The sequence below is a fragment of the Danio rerio genome, chromosome 7, assembly GCF_052040795.2.
Source record: "Danio rerio strain M-AB ecotype USA chromosome 7, GRCz13ab, whole genome shotgun sequence".
NCBI classification, from domain to species: Eukaryota; Metazoa; Chordata; class Actinopteri; order Cypriniformes; family Danionidae; genus Danio; species Danio rerio.
In genome coordinates this window covers 27847226-27862500 of record NC_141027.1, presented here as the reverse complement: position 1 = coordinate 27862500, position 15275 = coordinate 27847226, and the positions used below count along the sequence as shown (strand labels likewise).

General features: G+C 32.3%; 1 protein-coding gene and 1 long non-coding RNA gene across 2 annotated transcripts in view; one reads left to right on the top strand and one right to left on the bottom strand.

Annotated features, from left to right (window-relative positions):
• LOC141375371 (uncharacterized) overlaps nt 1-12079 on the bottom strand; it is a 16387-nt gene extending 4308 nt beyond the window's left edge. The window contains exon 1 of the long non-coding RNA XR_015495729.1: nt 11896-12079. This is a non-coding gene — a long non-coding RNA (uncharacterized LOC141375371). The remainder of the gene's footprint in view (nt 1-11895) is intronic.
• Nucleotides 1-15275, top strand: part of pde3b (phosphodiesterase 3B) — a 96216-nt gene that overhangs the window by 3414 nt on the left and 77527 nt on the right. The gene's annotated exons all lie outside the window — the stretch shown is intronic.

Below are 15275 nucleotides of genomic sequence, written 5' to 3'. Positions count from 1 at the left end.
TTATAAAAAAGGTTCTTTTGAAGAACTTTTCACTAAAAGTTGTTTTGGGGAACCAAAATTGAATCTATGGTATGTGAAAATTGTTTGTGGTGTTTTTGTGAAAGTCCCTTTTTTGGTTGGTAGGGAGTGTAGGTCAGTTATTACATTTAAAATTTTAAGAAAAATACGTTTATTCCCAAATAGAGCTATAATGTGTACTGTTGCACATTGAACACAAGATCAGTGTGTGTGCTCTGATTTTATTTTAATTCTGATTAAAGATGAGCTATTACAGTGCTCAGCATATATGAGTACACCTCCCACAAATCTCTCTTTTAAATCCATATTTTTAATAGGAAGCTATACAATATTATATTTGTGCGTATACATTAGATTAGTCAGTACTGAAGCCACATCTTGAGCTTATCTAACAAAATAACTTGTGATAACGATCCAAAAACTAGTACACCCAAATTTATGTTATAGAAAAATATTAAAAACATATAAAAAAAGAAAAATCAAGAGAAGCTAATTTTTTTTTACATTTTTGTTGAAATTTTGTAGGTTATGAAATATTTTGCTTGAGTTTAATTGTATTGTCTTTCAATTTCTAAATATGTTTGGTGACTAAAATATTATTTTAATAAATATATCTATTTAATCAATGTTTTCTTTAAATGCACCAAAATAAATTTTCTATATTCACTGAGGTATAGATAAAAATATTCATTTTCAAATGGGGTGTACTCAATTATGCTGAGCACTGTACATACACATTGAATTTTCAATAGGTGTTTGCGTGCAAAGTTTCTCCTCTTTTTCTCAGACTGAGTCACAATGTGAAAGAGACACTGATCTCTCAGTCTGATTCTCTCTGACTGTTTTTGATAGTTCAGCTCTTTCCCTCTCGTGCTCGCATGCACACGATCCTGTTCAGACGGACCTTGTGAACAGCTTTTTTCTCTCCACAAAACACAGCTGGGGTTTAAATGCATATTATTACTCTTGCAATTTTATTTAATTTTATTAATATTATTAATTAGTATTATGTAAATTATAATTATAATAAACATTCAGTTTAATGTTCCATTATAGTTTTTAGTAGTAATATACTTAAACCTTTGTAAATACATTTTGTAGTTATGTTGATCTGCCTAAAGCAATACTTTTTCTTTAAAATGACCTACTGGTTTTTTTTACATATTAAAAAAATTGGAATCCTACTTGTGCAATCATTAAAAGTGTGAGAGTTGGGCCTGTCACAATATCTATTTATTGTCGTACGATATATTGCATCAAAATATATTGCGATAAAGATGTTATTGTCATTTTTAAGACCATTTTATGCCACTCATTATTTAATGCCAGAATGACAATACAATATCATCACAATGCAAGTACACTTCTCCAAAGAACACCTAATATTTTATTCTTAAGAATATTTTATTTAATTATAGTCATTTTATCAATTAAAAAACTAGGCATTGGAATCAGAATGTAAATACAGAAATCCTGGGCTGAAATGTTGCTGGAATTAGTTTTTATGTATTGGCAATATATATTGCATCACCTAAAATTATTGAGGTCTTATCCATGTATTGTGAGTCTGGGTTATGATTGATCATTTGGCAAGTGTTTATTTGAGGCCTGTGACTGTGTGTGGGTTTTTAAAGCATTCATGCCTAAGAAATTGTACCATTTGTATTCAGTCGTTTATAAAACGAAGACTATTCTGTATTATTTTACATTTGATTGTTTAATTAATGTATTCCTGAATACAGTACAACTCCTCAGAAAACAAACAAATGCTGTTTATTTAATTTGTGTTTTTTTTCATTACTGAATTCAGCTATGCCTAAAGATTGTTTCTTATATTTTATTCAGATGCACTCCCATTATCTTCTCAATCAATCTAAAATGATCAATTCTTTCCAAATATTTATTCAACAAATCTAGTGAAATTTTATTCCTATCGCAATTTATAATATCGCAGAATACAAAATAATTGCGATTGATTAGATTGTCTTGTTAGACCTTTTTTTTGTTGTTGTTGTTGAACACAAAGAAAGCAATTTTGAAGAAAGCTGAAAAACTTTAATCATTGACTTCCATAGTATTTGTTATTCCTACTATATAAGTCAATGGTCGACGACGCAGTGGTGCAATAGGTAGTGCTGTCGCCTCACAGTGAGAAGATCGCTGGTTCGAGCCTCGGCTGGGTCAGTGTGCGTTTCTGTGTGGAGTTTGCATGTTCTCCCCGTGTTCACGAGGGTTTCCTCCGGTTGCTCCGGTATTCCCCACAGTCCAAAGACATGCAGTACAAGTGAATTTTTGTAGGCTAAATTATCCATAGTGTATTAGTGTGTGTGGATGTTTCCTAGAGATGGCTTGCTGCTGGAATGGCATCCACTGCATAAAACGTGCTAGATAAGTTGGTGGTTCATTCCGTTGTGGCGAACCCAGATTAATAAAGGGACTTTTTAAAAACAAATGAACGAATGAATAAGTCAATGGTTTCCAGCTTTTTTTCAAAATATCTTCTTTAGTGTACACAACAAAATACACTCACAAAGGTTACAAACTACGTCAGGCTGAGTAAATAATTAGTATTTTTTTAAACAAACAAAAAAAAAGTTCTCTTTAAATGTGTGTATATGAATTTATTCGCTCCTGAAAGTGCTGCTTTGTCTTTTTCTCATTCTTGTGTGTAGTAAAATTTAAATGTATTTATTTTTTGTGCACTTCCAGTCAGTGCTGCTGTCTCTCACGTATGGCCTCATGACTTTTTCTCTTGCACACACAGAGAGAAGTGGCTCTAGTCCTCTCTTCAAGCCACCTGTGACTCATTGCATTTTCAGCCCAATGTTCGTCATAGCCTGAGCTCTGTTTAGAACCGATGGCAGGATTATGGCGCTTTTAAGATGGACCACTATTCGCAGTAGTCATGCCGTTTGAAATGTTTATGTGGCTTGGATCTTTAAATCAGTTCGTAATCATAACAAAGCCCTGTCACTTTTATCATAGCAAGTGGAGTGGCCGTTATATTGTGGGGGCCGAGTAGCGAACAATGCTGTTCTTTTTTGTGTTAAGCAGCTAACTTTATGATGGAAGCTTACTTAAAAGTAAAGTCAAATTAATTTTGTACATTACTATTTTAATTAAGTCCCTTAGGTTTTGATTATACAAGTTAAAACAATATGCATGCATTTTATTTTCTTGTGTTTATTATTTTGTGATGACCTGAAATTTTTATCTGTGAAAAAAATGTGACCAAATTAGGAAGCATATCAGTTCTGGTAAAGCTCTGGCGGTTTTATGGGAGTTTTTGACCCTTTTATCTTAAGAGAAGAAGATGTTTTTTTTTTCCTAGGCTTATTAGAAAACAATAAATAGCATTAATAGAAATTTGTTATTGTTTTTAGATGTGTTTTTAGGGCTGCACAATATATCATTATATCATCAATATCACAATGTGCTCATCCACAATAGTCACATTGCAACACATGCAATGTTGAGTCTGGATTAGTGTTGTTATGAGACTGGAATTTGGTACCAAATTGGTACTGATATTTTAAACATGATTGGATAGAACGGCGAATAGAACACAACCAGGAACTATGCTTCTAACCACATCTCCAGAGGTGTAGTTGCAAGCATACAAGTTTGCGATACAGTTTGTGAATGTTCTTTGGAAGCATGGATTTGGGAAAAGTCAAATCAATGAACTATGTTTGTAACAACGGAACTTGCGATCTTAGCTAGCTAAACAAGGTTTTCGGAACCGCACCCCTGGATTATAGTTTATGTGGAGCTACAAAATTGTATTTAATTACTTTATTTATACAAAATTTATATGATTTATGCAAAAAAATCAAATTGTCTTATTTCTATTTACATTTCAATGCAAAAATAAGATTTTGTTTACTCTGGCAGATAATTTTGCTTGTTTTAAGGAAACGCGTTTCTTCTTAAGTTGAAAACAAAACAATATTTTTTACTTGATCTAAGAATTTTTTTGATATTTAGACTAGAAACAAGACAAATAAAAGTAGAAAAAGCTTATTTTACATTTTGATAATTAAATTTTTGTAGCTGATTACTGTTAGTCCCAGAAAACCATCAAATAGTGCCGTTTAAACAATCTTATGAAACTGTATTCATATTGAAATATTTATCGCAGAAAAATAAAATGCAGCCCTGGTTGTGATAATCAGCTTCATCTACTTGCTTATAAAAATGCTTATTAAATTTAAAATTCCAGCAGCTGATTTTTGCACCATTATATATTTTTTTTCAAAATGCATAAAAACATTTTATCATTTTTAAGTACTTCTCTTCTTCTGATGAATTTTAGTCTAAATTCAATTTAGTCTTTACGTAAGGTGGAGTAATTGCAAACATAAATGCTTTTTATCATTTAACACCTAAAAAGAAGACGGTTATGTGATAAGTTATGTATTTATGGTGATCATTTCTAATTTGTTTATTATTAAGGGTAAAACAATGGATGCATTGAGGATAGATTAAGGAAGTGTTGTTTAGTTTGGCCCATAAGTCTTTTGCATGTTGTCAGATGTTGTAGTTGCACTCGTGGTGATCAAATAAGGCTGAGATGAAAAATTAAATAGAATGTACAAACAAAAAACAGCGTGACTAGTCAGTTGTGTGGCAGAATTTCTTTGCATATTATTAGTATGTAAAGAATGGTGTTCAGTTATATGCGTTAGTTCAATTGAATTCTCGACATCAAGGTAAAACCATCAAGAGGTCACTGATGTGGTCAGTCGGCCTTTGCTTACATGAAACGGCATTCTCTTTATTAGTCTACTTAAGGCTATAGCTAATGGAGTAAGTGGATTGTTAATTGTTAAGTAAGTTGGTTGATGGGCGCATGTTGGTCAGCTGTGGGAGAGAGCAGCTTGACTGGATGTTTCACTGTTGCCCATGCTAACATATGGATAAGGCTTTCATGTTTCATCTCTCTGTGGATTCTTGTTTTTCATGTCAACTCAAGCTAGTTTTGCCATGTTGTGTCTCAAAGCAGTTCCTGAATGTATTTTTAATATGCATGGACTGGAGATTTGGTATATGGGTCAAAGACGAAAAGGATTTTCTGCCATCAAAACAATGAAGGTATAATACAGCTTGTTTTTTTTTCTCCGTATTTAAAGATCACAGTGCAGCCCCACATTACAAATGAATTGTCATTTTAATCTTTGCACTCACAATCCCAGTCAGCAATACATTTTTGATCACTTAAAGAATGATGATAAAATTTAATAAGATCACTATTCTTTTTTTTTTTTCAGATTAAGCATATTGTTTTGCATAAATATTAGGGCTGCAGGATTCTGGCTAAAATAAAAATCATGATTTTCTTTGCTTAAAATCAAGATCATGATTTTCTCTGACGACTCTGTCAATCTAAGATAAAGGTTAATTTGAGTAGGCTATTATTGTTAATTCTCAAACGTATAGTAAAACAACAATAATATTAGGCCTATGTGTAGCTCTACTGTTGGTAAAATGCTAAATTTTGTATAGACTTCAAATATGTCCTGGGCGTTAATTCACAGTAAAGTGATTTAGATCAAAATACAACTACTTATCATTGTGAAGTTGAATTAATATGTTTTAGACATATGCTTGTCATTTGTCATTGAGAACATTAATAGACCATTTTGTTCACTGGTAAAATGAGACATTTGTCATTATCAGATTCCCCTTTTGCATTGTATATACACAACATTATAGGCTAGAGTAGTTAGACTGACCTAGTAAACATTTATTTTCATGCACATAAAAAATATATAAATGCTTGTCATAATCATGACTTTTAAAATGCGATATTTACATGCATACATGCAACTCATACTTCCCGCGCGGCCCCAAACAATTACTTTGAGCAAATAAACTGAATGTTATTTACAACTTTATTGCTGTTTTTCTCAAACAGTGTGTCAGCTCACGTGTGATTTTGTCGTCGTAAATACATCACTACAGCAGGACAAAAATGGCATTTTTTTGGTGAAATATACCTTATAAATACAGTATGTCACTCTTTTAAGACTGTTTGGAGGTGTCTGACTTTATGCTTCTCCCAAACTTGAAAATGTAATTGGCTGAATTGTAGAGATGCTGGATTAAGATCATGTTGGGGTTGAATCGGGATCGCGATCTTTTATCGATTAATCGTGCCGCCCTAAATATGTCTTTTATGCCGATTGACGATGAAACATTATTTCTTTTCAAGAAAGAAAAGTGTAACGGGGCTCAATGTTAACAGTGAATAATTCCTGGCTGTGCCTAGAACCTGTGTCCCTTACTATTACTTGCATCCCTTACTACTATTTGCATATTTTTTCAGTTGTTTTCAATAGGAGTGCTAACTATTTCAGTGAGCATGACCATCGATTATACATGAAATGCTGAACATTATTTTTTAAAATGTGCCGATAGTTGAAGAATGACCTAAAAGCAGTACTTTAGACGTGCTCTCAGGTGCTCACGTCTGACAGTTTTTGTATGAGCGCTGGCATTTTCAGCTGCGTGAAAATGTTTCGATTGACACATGCCCTAAGCATGTTCTTATGTTCTGCTAATCACATTAATGTTGCTAGCCCTATTACAGTGAGCTCATCCAGTGTATGCATGACTGTTTGTTTTTCTTTGAGTGTGGGAGGGGCAGACCGCACGTTGCAGTTACAGTACGTAATTTGGGCTGTCTTGTTGAGGGCAGTGGCACTAAGAACACTATACTTCACAAACTTTAGGCATTTTGTTTACACAATATTTATTTTCCAAATTCTAAAGTGAAGTGTTCAGTTTGGAATACAAACAGAATGGTTCAATATGAATACGTGTGTTGTTCCACACACGCACACACATACACACTCATGCATGTATATACACTCAAAATTGAGTGTACTTATTTAAAATGAGCTGAAACAACACAGTTCATTTTTTTTGACAACTTAATTGTTCAATGCTCAATCCACCTAAATTTGTAAAAGATGATAAGTTAACTTAATTTTTTCATATTAAACTAAGGAAAGTCATATGTTTAAATATTTGTAGAATTGATATTTTGTCTGTTTATGTTTGTTGCAATTGCAGTAATTGAAAATGAGACTGAAATGCTGTTCGGTCATTTGCTATTGGTGACTTGTGTTCTGGAAGTTGTGAAATTCACTGATGATAAAACTACATTTGCTCCTTGTTTAAACCGACTTATTTAAAATGAGCGGAAACAACACTATTCATAAGGTCTTTTTGTGGACAGCTTAATTGTTTTATGTTCAATCCACCTAAATTTGTAATAAGGATTAAGTTAAATTAATTGATTTGTGTTGTGACAACATGATGTAATTGTGTGGAGCCAAGTATTTTTAAGAGTGTTGGCAGGTGTTTTTTTTTTGTCTCTGGGGTGTTTTGCTCATGGTTCATGGAGATTTTGGGGCCTTCGTGATGATGGTGACCTCAGAAAAGAGAATGAGAACAATCACTAATTGGCTCAGCTATTTTAGTTTTGCCAGCTTCTGGGAAATTTAGGTAAGGTTTCTGCAAATCTTTCCATCTCGACATCTCAACATCACAACAATAAATGTGAGGCCAGAAGGTTTAGCCACAAACATAAGTAATGCTAAAGCCACAGAAGGTTAAATTGCTGTCATAAAGGCCTGTATCTTTGAAACTCCACAAGCTGAGCAGTGTTTATTTGATGAAATCCGGTTTGTTTAACAGCTCACTGCCGAATGTGACAGTGTTTCCATTATGGTGCACTCTGCTAAAAAACGCTGTTAGGCATGTCATGATTATTGATTAATCATCTGATCATGGCTGTTTGATTTTTATTATTATTATTTTTTTATAATTATGTGAGGTAACAATTGTAGTTGTGATGCGTAGGTTAGAAATAAAGGACATTTAAGTATATATATATATATATATATATATATATATATATATAATATATAAGTATATATTTTATAAATAAACATCTATCAATTATTAATGTACAATTTGTTTGAAAAATGCTCAACTTCTATATTATATTATATTATATTTTATTTTATTTTATTTTATTTTATTTTATTTTATTTTATTTTATTTTATTATATTATATTATATTATATTATATTATATTATATTATATTATATTATATTATATTATATTATATTATATTATATTATATTATATTTAGACATGCTCCGATGGATCGGCCAAAGATCGGTATCGGCAAATAATCACATTTTACGACTCTAGCTTAAGTTGACGACTCAATCGGTACTCGCTGATCTCATGATCTGATTGTAAGTGTTTATTTATGAGTTTGCAACCCAGGTTTATACATCCACAGCACTACAACATGTGAGCAATGTTTCCAAATCATTGTCAGTCATTTTTCGTACCTCTTTTTTTGTCTGTTTTCATTCATTCATTTTCTTTTTGGCTTAGTCTCTTTAATAATCTGGGGTTGCCAGAGAGGAAGGATGTTATTCAGCACGTTTTTTCACAGGGGATGCCCTTACAGCTGTAACCCATCTCTGGGAAACATCCACACACACTGATTCACACTCGTACACTATGGACAATTTAGCCTACCCAATTCACCTGTACCGCATGTATCTGGACCGTTGCGGAAACCAAAACACCCGGAGGAATCCCACACAAATGCAGGAAGGACATGCAAACTCAACACAGAAACGACAACTGAGCCGAGGATCGAACCAGCGACCTTCTTGCTGTGAGGCAACAGCACTACCTACTGCGCCACTGCTTCGCCCTATATTATATTATATTATATTATATTATATTATATTATATTATATTATATTATATTATATTATATTATATTATATTATATTAATAATGACAATATGTACATAAAAAATGTATGTAAAATTGACATTTCCAATACAAATAATCTTATTTTAGAGTATTTACTTTCCTCAAGGGAATGACAGTTGATCCACATATAAAATAAGTTCAGGGACAATAAACCAAAAATTTCTTAATTTATCTGAAGTTGGTGTAATGTTAAAATAAAAATAAACTTGCCTAAAACAAGAAGCATTTTTGTTGTTGTTTTGACCAACTGTCATTTTATGCAAAACCATTTATTATTTTTTTTTTTTTATCTCACAATTGGTTTACGGTGAAAAACAAAGAAACTTTATAGTGATTTCTTATTTTTGATTAGCTGTATATAATATTTAAAATGCAATATAAACCGCCAACAATTCACAACAACATGTAAACTGTGCGTGCGTGCACCACAGAGAGGCCATGAGTGCTCACAATCATTTCCCTCAGTTTTTAAAATGAATAGATGACTTTCGCGGATGGGACGTCTGAATGTAGGAGACGTCCCTCACCGGGAATCCCCTGCAATGCATGCGGCACATTTGGAAAGAGCTCCATATTATGCATTCATGAAAGAACAGCGAGTCGGACAATTCATAATTCATTTGACTTGATGAGAGGGATTTGATGAGGTGTTAGTGAGGTGAAAGTGCGTGCAGAGATTCACAGTAAAACATCATCAGGCCAACGTCAGTTTATGTAAGCTATTAAAAAAAAAGAAAGGAAGGAGAGCAATCGCATAAGTGCATCTTTTCATTAGATATAAAGGTCTTGATATGCAAAAATCTTATCTGAATGTTATTCTGCCTTTATTTAGCAAAGTTGATGGTTCCTCCATTCGTTGTTAAGTTTAGTTTATTGAAATGTTCTCTTTTGGTATGTTTATTTGTGAATAGAAAGCGATCTGAAGCTCTGATTCAGGCTCTGCATTGGATTAAGCTGGAGCATTTGCAGTCACTCATCAGCATGAAGTGTGTGTGTATTTAAGGAATAAACCCTGTGTGGCATTGCATGGCCTTCTGCCATAGTGTGCAACAATGATGTTGGGCTGCAGCCTCTACGTCTCATTGAGACTTTTGAAACATCAGCTGTTACAGTGATTTACTCTAATAATACAGAGGACTAAAAATAGTAGACAATCGCTGTCGCACAAAGCATGGAGTTATCAGGTACAGTCAGCAGTATTGTTTCTGTACTGAGCTGTTGAAATGCAAGAAGTTTATTTTGTTTTGTTAATTTTCATAGGTCTTTTTGGTTTAAATTACGAGTACACTTTAAATATTTTGTGATTAAAGTATGATCCTTTTAGTAATCAGAGTGGATGTTTATTGTAGTCCATTGTGTTTTATTTAAATTTTTTATAGAACCATTGTATTTTGTTTCCATAAACATTCCTTATTTATTTTTTTTTTATGAAGCTAAAGAATTAAAATAAAAGCAAACATTTGTTTCCAATTTAAAATGGCATCTTTTCTGCTGGAGATACTGTTGTCGTAAACAGTAAATAAAACGCAAGTAAAAAAACTTACACATACCTTAGAAACGGCATTGCATAAAATGTTAGTGGTTTTAAAACCTTGACTTTTTCGAACCGCGGTTTACCATGAAAACAGATTTCGTCCCATGCCTAAGCACACTACTTTGTTGTAAGAATGCTATGATTACCTGATTTCACTATTAACCACAATTTAATTCCTCACAGTTGATCAATTGTAAAAGCTTCTCAACACCGCAGTTCTGCACGGAACAAAACTCCTGCAACTAAACTAAGTTATGCCAACTGTACGCTAGTTTGAATTTCCGAGCTTGTACACCAAGGCTAATACGCACGCACACTGCATTAACTATGGCTGAGGCTATTAACTAAGGGCTTCTCACAAATTACATCTTTTGTATGCGCAAGTTCGTTATTTCCAATGGAGGTGCGGCCTAGTTGATACAATCCAGGCGCACCTATTTGGAAACAGATAAACTTTTCAGAAATCCGCGAGCGCACCACAAGTCATGTGGCAAGAACTGACCAGTCAGCTTCATACTTTGTATGGAATATATACATTTCTACTCTGATTTAAAAAGAAAAAAAAATACAAAATTAAAATGCTAAACAATTTTGAAATAAAGTTGATCAAAAGTGCCTTTCATACAGAGGTTCAGCAGCCTTTGACTATATTTGTTCTCTTTAAAAGACAAATACTTACATTTACATGATTACACACAATAGATTTACATTGAACAAATGCTATTTTTTTTATTTATTCTTACTTTCTTTCTTTATTTATTGTTCTGCCATTTAATTTTCACAAATTTTTAAGTCCAAAGAGAAATGGACTATTGTTTGTTTTTATTATTATTTTGTGTTTTACTGAGCAGCAATAAATAACACTTTAAATGGGGAATTTTAAAATAATAGTGTTTTGGAATTAATGAATGCATAATAATCTGCATTCTGGAATCGTACAACCAGAATCTATAATCGTTGCATACTGTAAAACTAAAAATGTCTTGTTCAGTATGCAAAAACTATAAAATTAAATGTTAAGTTATAGAACTGGATGTTTCTTGAATTACATTTTTTGTGTCATATTTTACAATTGTCAAATTAATAAAACATATTATATTTATATTTAAAATGTATTTTTGTTTTGTTCCTTTTTTTGTTACACAAAACACTGTTACACTTTTTTGAAGTTAAAATATAATCCCTTCAGTCATCATTTTTAATATTTTATAAAACAAAATTCACATAAAACTTATATTGCATTACTGTGGACTTATTTCCTTTTTTCTTTACCTTTTAGTTAAATTTTATTCACCTTTTTCATAAGTACACTTCAAACATCAGATTTGCAATAGACAATTTATTTAAATGTATTAAGATACAGTCCCTTTAATATTAATATTTACTATTTATTTAATATTATATTCTATTTCTCTAGTACATTTTTTCTTTTATTTACCTTCAGTTCATAACTACACTTCCTACAATGTAGTGTGCAATTCGCATCATTTACATAATTATGGTATTATTGATATGTATTCTTTTTACTTACCTTTTATCTTTTAATTTTATTTCACACACACCTCAAACATCCATGTGCAATAACCAATTTAATTAATTTTACAATTGAACTATAACTTATTAGTAATTCAAATCTATTTCAAGGTAAGTTTTTATCAGCAGTCTTATAGTAACAAGTACTGCCTCTAAACAAGCTTTAAATGCAAAGAACAGACAGAGAAAGAGAGGGAGAGAGAGAGAGAGAGAGAGAAAAGGTGCATGTGTGTGTGTGTGTGTGTATGTGTGTGTGTGAGCCGGTGGAGCTCCTCTCAGCTGTCACGTTCTCCTGCACTAATGCCATGTGGAATGATATAACATTGACGTCACTAAGCAGTGACGTATGAGAGCATGTCTACAGAAAAAAAGGCCAAGTTTTACTTATTGCCATGTACAATTTACAGACTGCCGCCTCAAGAGCACGGTCAGAGCAGGCAACAGTCCGTTCAGACATGACAAAACGCTCAGTATTCATATATTAGCTTTTTAGATGAACATTACTGCTTGAAAAACAATCAAAAAAGGGAGTTCACACATTCATAAATGAAGATGACGACGTTTAGACAAGCAAAAAAGATTTGATCTTCTTATTGTACTCTGTGTGTTTTTAATCTTTGAATGATGTGGTTGGAGAATGTGTGTGTGTGTGTGTGTTGAAAAGAAAAGGAGAATCTTCATATATTTTTGCGATTAATTCGGACGGGTGTTTTTCTGAGAAACTGGCATCTTTCTGCAGCATGTGTGAGTTGGTGGTTGTGTGTGTTGTATCTGTTAACACTGAGTTACGCAAATCCTCCCTCTGACGACCCAAAGTCGCAAATTTCAAAAGAGCAGCCGGGGCTTGTTGACAGTGAGGAGCAGTCTTCATAGCGCACCACTGTCATTTTAGAGTCATTGAGATGCTCTTGTTGTTTTTAATATTAATAATATGAATTAGGTTTATGTATTTTAACTTTTCTGTTGACATTTTTTTGTCAAGTACCCAAAAATAAATTTAATTCAACTACTGTATAATAATCATGTACTCTTTACTGGACTTATTCACTTATTCAAATAATATAATTCATAATATATAATTAATAAATAATTTTTATTTTGATCATCATCATCATCATCGTTATTAATAGACAGATTTAATGCTTCACTTTTTTTTTAGACCAAAAGCAAATTCATAATGTCGATGAGTTTTATTATTGTTTATTTATTTATAATGATTTATTTACTTATTAATTATGTTGTTTCTTTTTCATATTTGTTTTAAATATGTACACTACTGGTCAAAAGCTTGGGTCAATTTTATTTTATTTACTTATTATTTTAAAGAAAAAAATTGTTGTTCATCAAGGCATTTATTAAATGAAGAAACAAATGATTAAATTGTGAATTATTTATTTATTAAATATATATTTTTGTTACTTATGTAGTTTCAAATGAAATTACCACTCCAGTCATTATTGCTTTTTTTACTATTACCATTATAATTATATAATAATAGTAATAATAATAATAATAACAATTAAAGTTAATATTAGAGTGATTTCTGAAAGATCATTCAACTCTGATGACTGGAGTAATAAATCTGGAATAAATTATTAAATAAAATTATAAACTACTTTTAAACTTATTTTATAGTGCAAAACGATTCACAATGTTGCAGTTTTTTTTAAAACATTTTAAAATCCTACTGACCCCAAACTTTTGACTGCTAGTGTATGTACATATATTTCAGTTAAAATTTATTTCCTCCTTATTCTAATAAAAACTGTTGTTGTTGGTTTGAAATGATTTGAACTACAAATAACCATGCACTGCATTCTATTACTGTATTTTCCCCCTTGTACAATAATAACAATAAAAAAAGATTACATTATGAGCATATTTCCCTGTGATGATTAATTATACAGTTGAAATCAGAATTATTAGCCCCCTTTAATTTTTTTTCTTTTGTAAATATTTCCCAAATTATGTTTAATAGAGCAAGGACATTTTTACAGTATGTCTGATAATATTTTTTCATCTGGAGAAAGTTTTATTTTGGCTATTTTCAATATTTCTCAATATTATTAGCCCTTTTAAGCTATATATTTTTTCGATAGTCTATAGGACAAACCATCATACAATGACTTGCCTAATTATTACCCTAACCTGCCTAGTTAACCTAATTATAACCTAGTAAATGAAAAAAATCTTATGTCTGTTAAAAAGAAAATGGGGAAAATATTAAACAGGGGGGCTAACAATTCTGAGTTTGTGTGTGTGTGTGTGTGTGTGTGTGTTTGTGTGTGTGTGTATATATATATACATACATATATATACATATATATATTTGTAATAAGTTATTTGTGTTATTTCGTTGTTATATAAATAATAAAAATAAACAAATAATAATAAACAGATGCCTTATAATAAATAAACATATTTATCCTATTAAAAAAAGTTGTCAATTTGTTTAGTCTCGGCTAGATTTATAGTTGGGTTCCCGTTGGTAATAGTGTTTGATCATCTAATAATGTGTTGGGCCGGTTTTAATGTGAAATGTGCTCTTTATTGAGGGCAGCGGCAGATAAATGTTCTCTGTTGTGCCAGGAACCGCGCCAAGCTGGAATATTTCAACGGCTGACGCTTTCACTCGCATTCTTTGCATCTCTCTCACTTCGTAAGTTGTCCGTTGCAGCTCCGCACAAAGAACCGTAACACAAAACCAGCTGTTCCTTACCATTTCTTCCCCAAAATCCCTTTTTTTAAAAAAATGTTAAAGTCCTAACAGCACCTGTAGCGTGAGTGATTGAGGTGCAGGAGGAAAGGGTTAACAGAGGCTGCTGTCTGCACACTGAAACAGGATGCAGCGAGTGCATTGTCAGCCTGCTGGTGTGAGTGCAAACAGATGAGGAAATGCTGGAGCGGCTACTCCAAAACTGCGTTACTGTGGAGACCGTTTGCGTCATGATCGCCAGCAATTAGCTTGCAGCTCTTTAGTTTTTCATGCTGCCTGAGCCGAGCTGAGCTGAGCTGAGCAGCAGTTGCTGAAAGTGCCGAAGTGCTGCTGTTAGTTTGGTTACTGTTACTAACGGTGCAGTGCATTGATCTATACCTAGTGATTAGCTTCTTGGTTTCTTTCTTTTTTATTTACAATTTGCAGCTGAAGCTTTTTATTTGTGGTAAATCTAGATGTGCTTTTTAATAATAGAATGTATTGGGATAATGATGTTGGAGGGATTTCCCAATACTGACGAGTAGTTTTTTTACTTTTAGAATGGATTTTAGGATTATTTAGATTGTTGTATTCACATTGATTTCTTCACATCACCAAATGCTTGAAGATTTAATAAGCTGTTTATTTAAAAAAAAAAATGTTAATCTGGTGTACAACATGCC